General features: G+C 38.3%; 1 protein-coding gene across 10 annotated transcripts in view; it reads left to right on the top strand.

The window, feature by feature from the left end:
• LOC138831335 (ecto-NOX disulfide-thiol exchanger 1) overlaps positions 1-15,351 on the top strand; it is a 542,641-nt gene that overhangs the window by 177,979 nt on the left and 349,311 nt on the right. The window contains exon 1 of one of the 10 annotated variants that reach the window (XM_070028462.1): positions 4,215-4,272. The exons of the other annotated variants lie outside the window; for them this stretch is intronic. The gene's annotated coding sequence lies outside the window, so the exon portion shown is untranslated. Of the gene's footprint in view, positions 1-4,214; positions 4,273-15,351 lie in introns of those variants that run through there. 10 annotated transcript variants of the gene reach the window in all.

Raw genomic sequence — 15,351 nt, forward strand, 5'->3', positions numbered from 1 at the left:
GTGAAGAATTTGGTGATGATAGATTTATGTCTAAATTTTTCATCTTGTTTTTGTTTTACATTCCTGAATGAATTAAATTCCATCTAGTCATGGCACATTAATTTAATTGCTGTGGGATTCTATTTCTCAATATTTTATTTAGGATTTTAGCTTGCTATTCTTAAATAAGATTGGTCTGTAATTTTGTTTTTGATGCAGTGTGGCAGGTCTTTTTTAAAAAATCAATGTTTCTTATTGCTTTAAAAAAGATCTTATAAACTATTTTTGTCTTATTTCCCTTTTGGTCTAAGAGAGTTTAAATGCATGGAATTTTCTGTTGTTTTAGAGTTTTGGCAAGTTGTGCTGTGAAACCATCTAGGTTTTGTGAGTGTGTGTGTGTGTGTGTGTGTGTGTATACATGCACGCATGTACACACACACATACACGGCTATGAGCATGATGCTAATTATCCCTTTTATTTGTGTGGTGATTGGTTAGAAAGTAGTCTAACTTTCATCTATCATGAAAAAATACTAATGTGTTCCAGAAAATGTATCCTTTATATCTGTTTTTGAAATTTACATGCACAAAGTTGATCTAAAATATCTACTGTGATTTTAAATATTTTCTGTAATTGTGCTATTTGCTTCTTATTTTTTATTTTAATGTAACTGAATTAGCCACTTCTTTTTCTCATTGATTCGGCTAATGGTTATTTAGCTCCTTTGGCTAGCTAATTGTAAGTATCAGCTTTCAACCTATTTATCAAGCCTCTAGACTTCATTCTTACAGTTCATTTATACTTTGGTACACATTCTTTTTTTCTTATTTCTGTAGTGTTCCTTTAATTTCCTAAGTTGATGCTGATTTCATCTTTTCTGATGACCTCATATTCTCTCATGTTTATTAATAAACAAAATCTTTGTATTTTCCCTTTACTAGAACATCAGCTGTACTTGTATTTTTAAAAATAAACTTGTTTTCTAGATATTACTTATTAATTATTTCCTTTCTTGACTCCAAAATTAGGAGGGAAGTTTAAAGCTGTCCAAAGATAAGACATAATTGTTTCTATTTTTGTTAATTATTAATAATTTATTTATTGTTGAGAATTTTTAACAAAATTTCTTATTGAGGGAATGTATTGTGAAATAATACATTGTCAAATTTTGTGCTCAGTTAATGGCTATTAGTAAAGAAGTTATTTTTGTCTCCAGGGAGGGGTAACATAGCTATATGTCTTTAGATTGATGTAGCTATATAGATATAGGCATATGCATAGCATGTGTATACACACAAATACATACATATGCCTACAAATATATCTTCATATATTGTGATGAATCATATAGATATGACCTCCTACTTTAATTATATTATTCACTTATCCTGTGTATTCTGTAATCATTGATTTTTCTTTTATTTGTTACATATGGAAAGATAAAAGTAACTTTTTTTTTGCCAGTACTGGAGCTTGCCAGTACTCAGGTCCTGGACACTGTCTCTGAGACTCTCTGTGCTCAAGGCTAACACTCTACCATTTGAGCCACAGCGCCACTTCTGGCTTTTTCTGTTTATGTGGTACTGAGGAATCAAACCCAGGCTTCATGCATACTAGGCAAGCAATCTACCACTAAGCCACATTCCCAGCCCCCCAAATCACTTTCTTTTCTTGCTTGCTTGAGTCCCTATGGACATTGTAGGTGAAATGGCTCTTCAGTTTTGCATGGTCATTGTGTGCCTTGCAGGAGATTGGCATTCCTGGCTTCTGTGAAGTAAAGACCTCTACAGTCCTGCAGTTTATTTTAACAATGAAAACTATCCATTGAAATACTAGGGAGAATACTATTTATACGTGAGAAACATTCATGTTTGGAAAATGTGCGGTTTTTTGAAGAACACTTTTACCTTTATTCATATATATAGTAATTGTTTTTGTGTAAGCTAAAACTTAAATTTGATTTTGGTCCTGTATGAAAAAATATTTTTCTTCCCTTAAGGGTAGAATAAAGCCAATGAGATAATAATGGAGAGGGTGCCACTAAGAATCAAGAGAAGTGTGAGGCCTTGAATTCAAATCTCCATACTTTCAAAGCAAAACAATAATAAAACGACAATAATTTGACTTAGGTCAAATTCTTCTGCCCCCATTTTGCTCTGTATTCATGTATAAGAGCTCACTTTTCCATAAACCTGAAATAAATTCATATCTCATATTTTAAGACTGAATCTCAATTTTTATTGCTACCTGCTGTAATTAATTTCCCAAAGAGTGTGCTGTATTTTTTTAAATTAATTAATTAATTAATTAAGTCTTGACAAGGCAAATTTTACTTCTGAAGAAGGGCAGGTCATCAGCCAGAAATCTGACAAGCAGGCGCACAGTGCAGGCTGCCTGCTCCCTTTTATCCCTAACACAGTAGCCCCTACCCACTCTGCTCGGATTGGCTGAGCTCAGGCTCACAATCTGCTCCTGATTGGCCAGTTTGAATAGAGTCAGCTGTATTCACACAAGGTGACCATTAGAAGACTTGGAGGTAAGATCAACAGTGCACAAGCAATCTCAACACATACCCACACCCTCTGCTATTTCTTGAACAAGCTGAGGTGTGTGTGTCTTCTGTGGTGTCTTAATTCTATCTTGGAACAACTGCTCCAGACAAAACTTTACATTTCAAGAATCCTTCTTTGGGCTGGAAATGTGGCTGAGTAGTAGAGTGCTTGCCTAGCATGCATGAAGGCCCAGGCTCCATTCCTCAGTACCATATACACAGAAAAACAGACTGTGCTGTATTAAATTGACAAATTCTTGAATGTAAATATATATTACTAAATAACATGTATACATGTAAATTTAAATCTTCTCAAGGTTCTAAAATAAATACTTAGTAGAAGTGGTGCTGTGGCTCAAGTGGTAAAGCACTAACCTTGAGCAGAAGAGCTGAGGGATAGCACCTAGGCCCAGAGTTCAAGCCCCACATCCAACAATAAATAAATAAATAAATACCTAAGTACTAAAATAAATATCTAAGTAAATTTCAGTGCAGGTAGCAGGAAAAAACAATGTCAGGATACTGTTGAGAGAGCGAGGTAGAACCTTGACTATAAAAAAATAAAAAAAAAACCTCTGAAGTTCTTTGAACTCATAATGAGCTTACTAAAAATTGTGTGCAAACAGTGAAGAAGGAGTAAAACATTTTTGAAGCAACTTTTGGCAAGCTCATCAGAATTTGAAAGGAATCTCTCCCTCCCCCCACCAAATGAATGTATAGGATTTGAAACAGCTTAACTGAGCCTAACACACATTGACATCAAAGTCCTTTGTAGGGGGGTTGGAAATGACTTTCACTGCTAAAGAAAGGAGAATATGTGGTGAGTATTTTTAGGTATTCACCTGAGCATACAAGACCTGTTCTTAGTGCAGCTATTCTGGTCAGCACTTGAAAATACCTCATGGAGAAGCTGCTCCAAATCTACTACTGGTGAGAATTAAATCTTACTATGTCTATGAATGCTGCTTAACATTACTTCTTGTTGATAAAAGCATCCATTATTAATGTTTACAGAAAACACAAAAGGGCTGAAGGTCAACTGACCCAGGAGCACATGCATTGTTAGTATTTAGAGATGTTAGAACTTGATGAAAAAATAATTAGCATAAAAACTAATTAGGTTGCCATTAATTCATCTTCCCTTGTATAGCAAGTGATTTAGGACTGTTGTTTATCTCAAGGATAATAGTATCCCAGGTATATCTAGAGACTGTAGATTTTGGAAACTCCATTGATCCATTTTCTGAGTTTAAACCTGGGTTCAGGTTTTCCAGATCTTGTTTCCTTTTAAAGAGACAAGATGAGCAGCTGCTTGTATTTAGATGTACCCCTGAACTCTTCCCTCCTTGATGGTCATATTGCTGGTTATTTGGTTGAATATAGATATAGATGAAGATATATACACTAGTCTCTCTCTATTTTGGAAAGTCAGCTGATTCTAAGTTTTCAATCATATTTTCTACATTAGGATTTGAGTTTTGTTGAATTTGTATAAATTTTTGTTCTTCCTTCCCAATTAAGAACTATAGTGTTTTTGTTTGGTGTGATGTTGTTTTTAGCCCATTTGGAATCTCAAGGTCTTTACAATTTTTCTCTTTTCTGCCCTTATCAGAAGTCTTCAAAAGAGGAACAGTGTGTTTCATGGTGTGCAAGATCACCTGCTCTCATTTCCTTCTCCATCCACCCTTGATTTCTGTGATCTCATGGGAGATCAGGAATGTAATCACCTATGGTGTGGGAGGTCAGTGAGAAGAATCTCCATTTTCAATTTATTTGCTCAGTCTTAAAACAATAGAAATGTCCCTGTTGAGTGTTAGAGGCTGAAATGCTTTTTGTTTTCCTGTATGTGATTGTTGTGTTTCTTATCCTTAGCTTAAAGTGTTAGGATGACCATAGGAACTTTGGGTTGGAAAAATAGGAAGGATAGGTAATACTAAAAATTAGAGATGTAAATGATTTCCAGATATATGAATACTTTCGTCCAGTATCTTCAGAAAGGTGGAAAATTAAGTCTTTGTTTGAACATTTATAACTACAGATAATTTTCTCCTAAAGCCATATGTTTTTCTTTGAGGGCAGAACATTTTATATTTTGTTAAGCCACTATTGTTTCTCTATGACTTCAATCCATGAAAAAGTTTACATTTAGTGAGTTCTTGGTAGGCCTGGGACAATATTTTGGATACTGTTAGAACATTAAGTAGTTTACTCAAGGCTACCTGACAAGAGGAAAACAATGGAAGAGCTAGAATTCTGATTCAGGAAATAGCACTTCTGTCCTCTCAATTAAACCTTCTATATCCATTATATTTAGTAAGACTTGTGGATGCAATATAAAGTTAGAGGACCTTTTTAGTTACCAAATTTTATAAGTCATGGATGGAGAAGATGGGAGGAGGAATTAAGTCAGACAATAATATTTTAATTTCTCACTAATCAAAGGTTCAACAAAGGTCCCATTTTAGGGTAGACAGTCATAGCTACTACAGACAAAGCAGTGAAAAGGACACACATCTGCACTCCAGTGGAGCTTCCATGATAGCAAGGAGACAGAGGCCCACAGGGAAGGAGAAAGTGGCAGACTGATCAGAGAGCAAGGTTACTTGATTGTACCTCTTGAGTGATTCTACTTTTGATTGAAAACATTCCAGAGAAACTACCATTTGAATTGAGAACCAGCATATGCTACCTTATGAGTGCTGAAATTAGAAATAGAAGTTTTCAAATGTGCCAAACATTTGGTAGCAAAATCCTCCTAGAACACTATATATATATATATATATATATATATATATATATATATATATATATTCCCCAACTGTTCTATTTTTATTGAGTATATAATTGATGTTTGAGTCAACTCTTAGCTGAGTTAAATTTTATCCAGCCAGAAGAGAAGCCAACTGGTCTCCATGTCTGTCTCAAGATATGATGACCTCTTGTTCTATCCAAATTCTGTTCAGATCTGTGTATCTTGTTCCTTATAGGAAGCCTGATGATTTTAGTTGGTGACCTGTATTTGTCAGAAAAAGTCCACGTAAACTTATTTTTTTTCTTCTTTTCCCTCTGAATGCATAGAGTCTGATAGATCCAAAGTGCATTTTACATGTCTTTTATTGTGTCGCTGACAGAATCAGTCAAGTTGGTGGTTCTCAAACTTCTTCTCTATACCGTCTCACTTGCAAGAGATCTTTGTTCAGTGGGTTTCTGTGATGCGGCATATGCAGTGGCTTTTAACAACTCAATTTTTGCTCTGTGAGCACTACCAATTAGGTATGGGACAAAAGAGCAGATCAAGAATGCCAAGACATTGCAAAGTCATCTGGGGATGCTGTAAATGATATCCCTTCCTCCACAATTTGTGTGATTAAAACAAAAACAAATCCCTACTTATTTTTAAAGATCTGTGCATAGTGCTGATACCTCAGACTACTCAGGAAGCTGAAATTTGAGAATTGAGGTTTGAAGCCAGCTTGGGCAGAAAAATCGCAGAGACACTTACCTCCAGTTAACCAACAGAAAGTTGAGATGTGGCTCAAGTATTAGAGAATGAGTCTTGAGCAAGCTCCAGTACACACACACACACACACACACACACACACACACACACACACACACACACACACACACACACACACACACACACACACAAATTGGCTTAAACCTTCAGGTCATTTTAGTTTATTGCTTCATCTTCTTGGGCTTTCTCTGATACCCTCCTTACCCCTGGCCTTCCTTATGGTCATTATGATTGGGTACAGCTCTGTGGCCTAAGGCCCCTAGTGCTTTTTGACATGTTCTTACTTAATATATCTCTTTGCTACATGTTGTGGTTATTTTAATAACATTTCATATCCAAGTGAAATTCATATACCTAACGTTAACCACTTCAAAGTAAGTAATGCAATGACATTTAGTCCATTCACAGTGTGGTGCAACTACTACTCCTACCTAGTTCTAAAATGAAATCCTATACTTGTTTGGTTGTTACTTTTTATTCTCCTCTACTCCTTGTCTCTGGCCACCATCTTCTAATTATATGTGTATTCTTTTGAATAATATCTGGTTCAGTGGGAAGTGTTTAATAAATTTCTTCTGGAATACTGAATGTATTAAAATTTCTACAAGGGGATATCTGTTTTTATTTCAATCATTTTACTCAGCTAAGCCTCCTTGAGCTGTCCACAGAATGCAGAAAGCACATTCTTGGTGCTGGGAACAGAGCAGTGAACCCAGCAGACATGCCTCTGCCTTCACGGAGTTTATAATCTAGCCCAATGCTGGCTAAAAGAAATCTTATGTCATTCACAGATGTAATATAAACATTTTGCTAGTCATGATCATTAGTTATCTAACAGTAGAATCTACCACATAATAATGGTTTAGAATATCCTAAATTTATTTTCTTATATTACCAAATGCATTGGTCTCACTAAAATCAAGGTGTCAGCAGGGCTCATTGTATTCCTTACAGAGCAATGCACACTGAGTGTGGCAGATCCAAAATACATTTTACACAAAAGCACATCTCAAATTGCCTATTGCAAGTACTCAGTTGCCACATTTGGCCCTTCTCTTCCCTATTGGCCCACCCCTATCTTGAGGGCTAGAGAAACACTGAAAAAGTAATTACAAGTCTGATATGTGTCAAGAAAAAAATACAGAGTCCTACAGGGCCATACTCTAGGGACTCAAAGCTCACTGCAAGATGTTGGAAGCTTTCCTAGAGAAAACAGAAGCCAGAGTGACAACTGGCCTGGGTCTTAAAAATAGAGGGAGAGATCATATGCTGCCTGCCCTGACCAGACCAGTGTTTGAAATAGCTCTAGTGCCCATGGCAAAAATTCACAGTAAGGATTTGTACCATCTAAGTAGGAGATGCATTTCTTACACAATGACTCCAGCTGCTGGGAAGATTCTATTTTCTTCATTATTTTTTTATTGTCAGCTGTGAGGCTTCAACTCTGGGCCTGGGTACTGTCCCTCAGCTCTTCAGCTCAAGGCTAGTGCTTTACCACTCGAGCCACAGTACCACTTCTGGTTTTCTGAGTGGTTTTTGGAGATGAGAGTCTCATGGACTTTTCTGTCCAGGCTGGCTTCGAACCACGATCTTCAGATCTCAGCCTCTTGAGTAGTTAGGATTACAGGCATGAGCTACCAGCTCCTGGCTATTTTCTCCATTCTTAGCATTTCTTCTTGAGTTTGATTTATAATTGAAAATAATGTTTTTGGGGGGGTCAGGTTGTGGGGCCTGAACTCTGGGCCTGGGCACTGTCCCTCAGCTCTTCAGCTCAAGGCTAGCGCTCTACCACTTGAGCCACAGCACCAGTTCTGGCTTTTTTCTTTTTGCTTATATGGTGCTGAGGAATCAAACCCAGGGCCTCATGCATGCAAGGCAAGCGCTCTACCACTGAGCCACCTTCCCAGCCCGAGAATAATATTTTTTGGTGCATTCATTTCTGTAACCAATTTTCCAGCAACCACAGGATCAGTATTTTTTAAACACATTATCAAGTATGATTATTTAATTTTTAAAAAGATTTGTATATATTATAATTTTTAGCTTTGCATGAATTATGACGTGTTACATTTTTAGATTTGTATATCTGTAGATCAGTGTGTGCATGCATTCTTTTCTCTCCAAGTAGTCACCTTCTAAACACAGTCAAGTTGTAACCCTCATTCCTGCCCAGCTATGTGACTGCCATGGTTTGACTCTACATAGGGAACCTAGGGGAAATTTTCAGATGACAAGGCAGGCATGCTTATTGGGTGAGGAGAACCATGACTGAGAGATGGCTAAATTACTGATGAATCTGTGCTACCCCTCTAATGATCTGAGCCAGTGGGATAGACAGCAGCCTGTTAATCAGTACCATATTAAAGCATCTTGTAATAGAGTCCTTCAGAAAGGATGTTGAGAATTGAGAGGTCAGAGGGAAGATGGGTACATTGTATGAACAGATTAGTGACACTGATTTCAAGTGGTCCGAAGGTGTGGAGGGCAAGCTGCTAATGAGACCTGTGTCCCCAGCCTTTGCCCGGAGTTTAGTTATGTATTTTCCATGTGTTAGGGTCAGTGCACAGAGGGCAAAGAGAGCGGCAGATGTGTAGTTGTATTATATTTACTTAGTTTAACTTCTGATAACTTTACCCCGTCACTCTTCTCTCTAAGCTGTTAGGGCTGCTTCTTTAATTCTTTGGTTTCTTAGAAGGACTCAGAGAGTTAAGGTGTAAGATGGAATCAAAGTTCCTAATACTCTCAAGCTTGTGTGGGCCTAGGCCTCTGTCAGTGGGTCTTCATAGTGCTCTGTTTCCAATGGCATTAAATATTGAAGGGACAGGTGATTCATGCCATACCCAACATGCATACCTTTTCTCTCAGGCCTTACAATGTTCTTACTTTCAGGTGCTTAAATTAAGCCCAATAAACAATGTGGACCAACAGCAAATGACTAAGATACACTCAGGCCTTGTGCTACCTCTGTAGGAAACCTTCCTGTGTCCACACCTGGTGTCTCCTTAACCGGCACCTCTGAATCCATGGACATATCTATGCAAGCGCTCCTGGTGGAAAGAGCCCCTCCTGTGACAAGATGTGTTTGTAGGAAACCCCAGTTTTCCCCTTTACAGATCAATCAAACATAGCAGACAGGTGTTTAAATAGCACCCATTCCCTGTCTGGGAGTAAGGTTGGAAACAAAGTATGGGTTTTAGTCAGCAGTGGGAGTTGTTTTAGAATTTTGAGTGTTCCATCTCTCAGACTTTCCTTTTATCGTAAATTGCAAAGATTAAAAACTTTTAAAACAGGATGCATGATGCACCCATTAAATTGTTTCCATTACTGTCTTCTAAGGATTGATTTTTAACAGAAAACATTAATTTTAGTGGAAATTAATGTATTGTGCATTGAAGGTCAGTTAATGGAGTGGGTATTTTCCCACAAATGCTCAAGCTGGAAGGAGGCTTTCAGTTGTACAATGGCTGACAGTGCTGTACTTTCACTAATTGGATGGGAAGGGCTGTTTGGCGGTTCACTTTCCTAACTGTCATCTTCATAACCTTTCAGCACCCCGGCCTACCTGAAAAGTCCTTCCCCCAGCCTCTTGTTTTTTTCCCATTAGATTGACACATATATTATTACATTTTAAATAGCACTTAGTCTGTCATATGGAGCATTAGCCTTGAAGATTTTCAGTCCTTGTGGTAATTTTCAGGAGGAAAATTGGTTAAATGACAGGAGAAATATGGCAGTTCGCGAGCAAAATTCTTTCTGAGTTTCATTTCCTGTTCTAGTCATCCATATCTCTGTCACTAACCTCATTAGGTCAAGGGCTTCCAGGCATTTTGTACAGAGTTGGCATATGTTTGGTAGACAGTGGCACACATGCTAACATCTCAACAGTGATTTTCCTTCCTGTTTTGGGAAGCAGTCATTTTCAAATGGCTCTGATTTTTAACTTGAAAAATTAATATTGCACAATGAGTTTTGCCCCAGGAAACCTTTAAAGCCAGATACTGAAGTGTGTCTCACATTGCCCATCAATTTAGGAACTCTTCAAACTTCCACCAACAGCTATGAAGGTCAGCAATTGAATTATTTCTCTGACAGGATGGGAAATTTTGGATGGTGTTCTTTAATTTTTTTCCTACAGTTGTCAAGTATCTGAGACAAATCATATGCTGTAGGTTTGACTCTTCAAGGAATGTTTTTTTTTACTAGAATAATTTTTTAAAAAGTGTCTATGTTCATTTGAATATGGACATGAAAGGATACATCTGCAACCCTCTTGTGGACATCCGGGTACCTGGCTTGCAATGCTGGTTCCAGCTCTTATCTGGAATAGTTGAGCACCACTGAACAAATGCTGGTGTGAGGCAGGTCGTTGGAGCAGCAGGACACAAGGACGACAGATTTCTTTATTCTTATAATGACCGCCATTACATTTTATTCATGTGATTTTTGGCAATGACACCCCTTTGAGAAATGTGGATCCACACATGATATGTAGGCTTAAAAACCTCTAGAGGTAAGAATTCAAGCCAACTCCAGAGAATCCATAAAATACCATCTCCTTGGTATAAACAACTCCTGAAATTGAGGTATGGAATAGGAAGGGAGGGATTGGGGCACATTGGTTGTAATATTTTTTTTTTAGTACCTTCTTGCTTGCAGACACCTAGGAGGATGCTGATTAACATAGGAACAACAGTCCAGTGAAAGGAGAAGTGACTGAAATAAGAAAAATGGACAGCAGGACATTCAATGAGTCCTTGTCACCAATGGTCATTAGCATGCAAGCCTGAAAGTTTTCATGGTTTTTGTGATTACCTTGACCAAGCAGGAGCCTTTGGAACACTAGTTAGCAGTTCATATCACAAAAGTTATTGTTTCTTTCTGATGCCTTATATTTTTAGTACCAATGAGCCTCTTCTTTGTCCCCATGTGCCCCTAAAAATGTGAAGAGTGTCTAAGAATGCATAATTTATATCTGTCCTAGAGGTAACGAGTGACTCAATGATATCTATGAAGGGATGATGATTTTGCATTTCATGCCTTATGCAAGAGCTGATTTTTATGTGAAAACTGCAAGAACTGCCCTCAGGGATAACCAGATAATTATCCATCTAACAGCAGAGATAGATTCCAGGGGGATGATAGCTGAGAGCAGTGGTGGATCAGCTGTGCCCTGGTGAATCACAGTTGCCACAACAGAACACATAGCAACTGATGCCCTGCATAGAACACACTACTTCTCCCTCTGGAGAGTGCCAATGGAGACCTTTGTGTGTCTCACAGGCAGGTGAGCAGAGATTTCCTGTGGAAGAATTCAGAGCAAGGCTGTGAGATATCTGTTTACAACAGCACTTTATGTCCCCAAAGTCTTTCTCTACTTTGGTCCCCAAGGTGCTCACTGATGAATTCTGATGGAAGTTCATTAATCCTTGTATCCTGAGTACTAGGGCTTCTTGGACCACCTTTCATTTTGTTATTCCCAAAGCCTGGAACCTTCCACACCGAAGCCCCATAGTATATGAAATGCTGCATTTGAATTAAGTATTAGTGTTTCCTAGGACAAAGTAGGTAAAATAACTTTTCTACTGTCCTCAGCTTGGTTAAAAGTCACCGTTTTGTTCTCTGAGCTAAACAAGTTTTAGCATTTTCTTTGAAGCATTTTGCCATTGTTCATATTCTTCTCTGGGAAATTATATGTGCAAAGGTACACAGACTTCATAGAGAAAGGGACTTATGTAAGCATAGAAAGTCTGGTAGCATTGGAGAGAATTCTTTCTGATCCTAATTGTTTTTGGTTTCTCTCTGTTTTTCTCTCTCTCTTTCTCTCTCTCTGTGCGTGCGTGTGTGCATGCACATTTGTATTTATATATTGCAATCTTCATTTCCTATCAAAGATTATTTCTAATAAGTCTGTGGTCTCTTAATTTGTCTTCATTTTACAAGAGCTTTCTGCTTACCATACTGCCTACTACCCGCTTCTGTTCTAAATCCTATTTCTTTAGCTTCTGAGATGAGTCTGATTCCTGGCTCCTCCTACTTGTCTGGTACACACATGTGCACAAAGCAAACAAATATTTCAAGATTGCTGGAAGGGATTGTGGAGATTATGTACTTCAACCCCTTCATCTCTCAAAGGAGGAACTGGAGGCTCTATATCTCTTTTTAAAACAATCTTGAAAAGACTGGTTTTAAGCAATAATAATTAAGCACAGATTCTCCCTTGAGTTGAGAAGTAAATACAGGATCATTCAAGTGGAGTTCATAGCTTTATTATCAATGTGGCTGAGTCTGCAAATGTGGCTTGCATCTGTGACCATATGGCTCCTACTGCAGCCCCCTTTGAAGTAAACTGATCCTTCAGTCATAGGCAGAGCTAGACAAGCCACGCCTCCTAGCTATGGCAGCCTGTTCAAGGCATAGCCTAAGACAAGGTCAAGCTGTGTCTCTTAAGAAGTTAAAGGAGAAAGCAGATGAGCTGGACAAGCTCTGCCCCTCCTCCCAGATTAATAAATCAGACAAGTTGTTACTTCTCAAGGTGAAGTGAGTTCTTTTTGTGCAGCTGATGTTCTCTTCCCCTTATGGAAGCATGAAGGAATGGAGTTGCAGGCACTATCACCAACAGGGATTGTGAAGCCTTCTTCCTAATGACTTCTTGTCCTAAATCCTAAATATATGAAATGTGTAGAAAGAGTGGAACCCTTCTTGTGTTGCTCATCAGCTATTTCCTTCCATCACACCTCTTCCTCTGTCTTCTTCTGGGTGTCTCACCTGGGTAGCTGGTAAAGGCTTTGTGCTCAGCTTTGGCCTGAGTGATGAGTTGGGATGAGAGATACACATTTACTCTGACTGATTACTGTCTGTATTTGTATTTTCTCTCCACAGATGTTGATTTCCAGGAGGTCTTGATGTTCCGGAACACCTCTCAGTAGTAGTTGTAAATATCATGTCTGTTTAGTTTTTATCCCATGTGTACATTAGGAAATACAATCTTTATTGGAACTTTTCTTTTTCTTTCTTTTTTTTTCCAGTCATGGGGCTTGAATTCGGGGCCTGGACGCTGTCCCTGGGCTTCTTTTATTAAAGTCTAGTGCTGGCAGGTAGACCAGCAAGGAACCATTGAAAGATCATGGTGTGGTCAGGCTCATTCTCAGAAAGGGAAGGATGGTTATGTTAAGTTCCTCCCTGACCTCTCCCTACCCTTCATTCCCTCCCCTCCCCTGTCCTCCCTTCCTCTCTCCACTCCTCCTCTTTCCTCCACTCCCCTCTTTTTTCTTTCCTTCCTCTCCTCTCTTCTCCTCTCCACATCCTGCCCCTCCCTTCTTTCCTCTCTGTTTTTCACTTTTCTTTTTTCTTTTTGCATTGCAGGTTGCTCTTAATATTCCAAGTAAAAGATTTTAATAAAGGAAGAGCTGCTATCTTTATTTGCCTCTCCATGTGATAATTCCAGTGGTCCCTGACATCTTACAGAAAATCTCTTTTATTTAAACTTGTGGGTTTCAATGAAACCAAAAAAAAACAAAAAACCATAGACTATGTGGTATAAAACAGCACTGAGGTTCTAATACAGGGGTACAGAAAGCAGAGACTTACTAGTAAATTGAATAATGAAGGTGATCTGAGTGACTCTGGGGTTTGTCTATCTGCATACCTACCCATCATCCATCTATTCATCATTTGCCTGTCTGCCTGACTTAGGTGGCTTAAACATATCCACATGGTGTGCTTCAAAAGAGAACCTAATGAGAATAGAGCTATGGATGGAAAGGGTGGACCAAATATGTTCCAATGGTGTGACAGAAAAGGCTATTTTAACAGCAGTTGGGGAGGCTGGAGGCAAGAAAGCCCTTTAAAGGCCTATTGAAGCATTTCAGATAGAAGGTAAGTGAGAGGATAAATAAAAGAAGGAATATATTAATTATTAAGAGCATATCGCTACGTTACCCTTTTTTGCCTGGATGTTACCCTTTTTAAAAATTTATCTCAGCTCTATTATATAAAAACATTTATTGAATGGTTTACTAAAACACACATATTTATCGATTACCTGCCCATGCCCTGAGGATTTGACAGGCCTGTATCTATGGTAGCAGAAATCACACATTCATTATACTCTCCTACCATGATCAGCTGCAGAATTCTCAAGTCAAACCTCTGTAGATAGCCAGCACTGATAGATTAAAATTAGCTTTCAAAATGAAATCTGTTTGCCTTCTTCTATCTAGTCTCATCAAATGAATGAGTTTTAAAAACTTAACTGATTATGGGGGAAGAAAATAATAACTATATTAATGGACACAAATTAACATAGGGACCTGAAGTCTGGCAGATCTAGAGAAACCTTCTTTAGTGGAAAGAATGGCCGAGTATAGAACTGGTGTTTGTGTTTCTTAGGATGCATGGTGTCTTCTCTCTGGTGATCTCCACTCTCAACTTGTGACCTAGGTTCACTCTGTGATGCTCCCATGTCATGGGCCTGTCTAAGAAAATGTTTACAGAAGAAACTTGAAATCTGACTTTCTCTCACTTAATGTCTTCTGGGTGCACCTGGACATAGTTGCTTCACTGGCATAGCTAGAAATTGAAGTTGGTTGCTTTTTGTCCTAAGCATCTGTCTCTCTCAACGGGCAGTGTGCTGCACGCCTCAGCTGCTCCACAAGCTGCCATTCCCACCAGGGAAAGTAAAAGTGTGTTTTGGATTAGCCTTTGGAGGCAAAGCATTTTCTGACACCTTTTATCAAAATATTGTAGCTGCAGTTATATACTATCCCCTGCAACTCAAGTTTATAAATAATAGTGCCACTTGTCAAAGAACTGAGAAAAAAAAGTGTTATTCTATCACAAAGAAAGATTCATCACCTAGGGATTTTTCATATTATGTTTTGAAAGTATAATACATCAGCATTTTTATAGCAGGGAAACATTTCCTGTGGTTTTTAGAGACCCAAAGTAAACATTTTTTTTAAATGTCAGAAAGCTTTAAAACCCAAACAGGCTGTACTCTCATTAGAGAGCAGCCTGGCTAGAATTCACAAATTGAAATATCCTACCATAAAGTTTATTGTAAATAAGAAAACGAGAAAAGGCATGTGTGATTCAATAAATATCAAGCTCTGAATTTCTAGCTTGTTAAATGCAAAGATGTTTGATGTAGCATAATCCTGCCCCAATGCATGTTATCATGGTTTACAAACCTACTTTACAAATTCTGTCTCTCTTGTGGGCTGTGGGGTGGGGACAGAGTGACATGGAGATTGTCCCCCTCTGCAAAGGGCTTTTCTCTGTACCTCCATTCCCTTTAATTTA

Source organism: Dipodomys merriami, unplaced genomic scaffold, assembly GCF_024711535.1.
Source record: "Dipodomys merriami isolate MVZ:Mamm:240054 unplaced genomic scaffold, mDipMer1.0.p SCAF_192, whole genome shotgun sequence".
NCBI classification, from domain to species: domain Eukaryota; kingdom Metazoa; phylum Chordata; class Mammalia; order Rodentia; family Heteromyidae; genus Dipodomys; species Dipodomys merriami.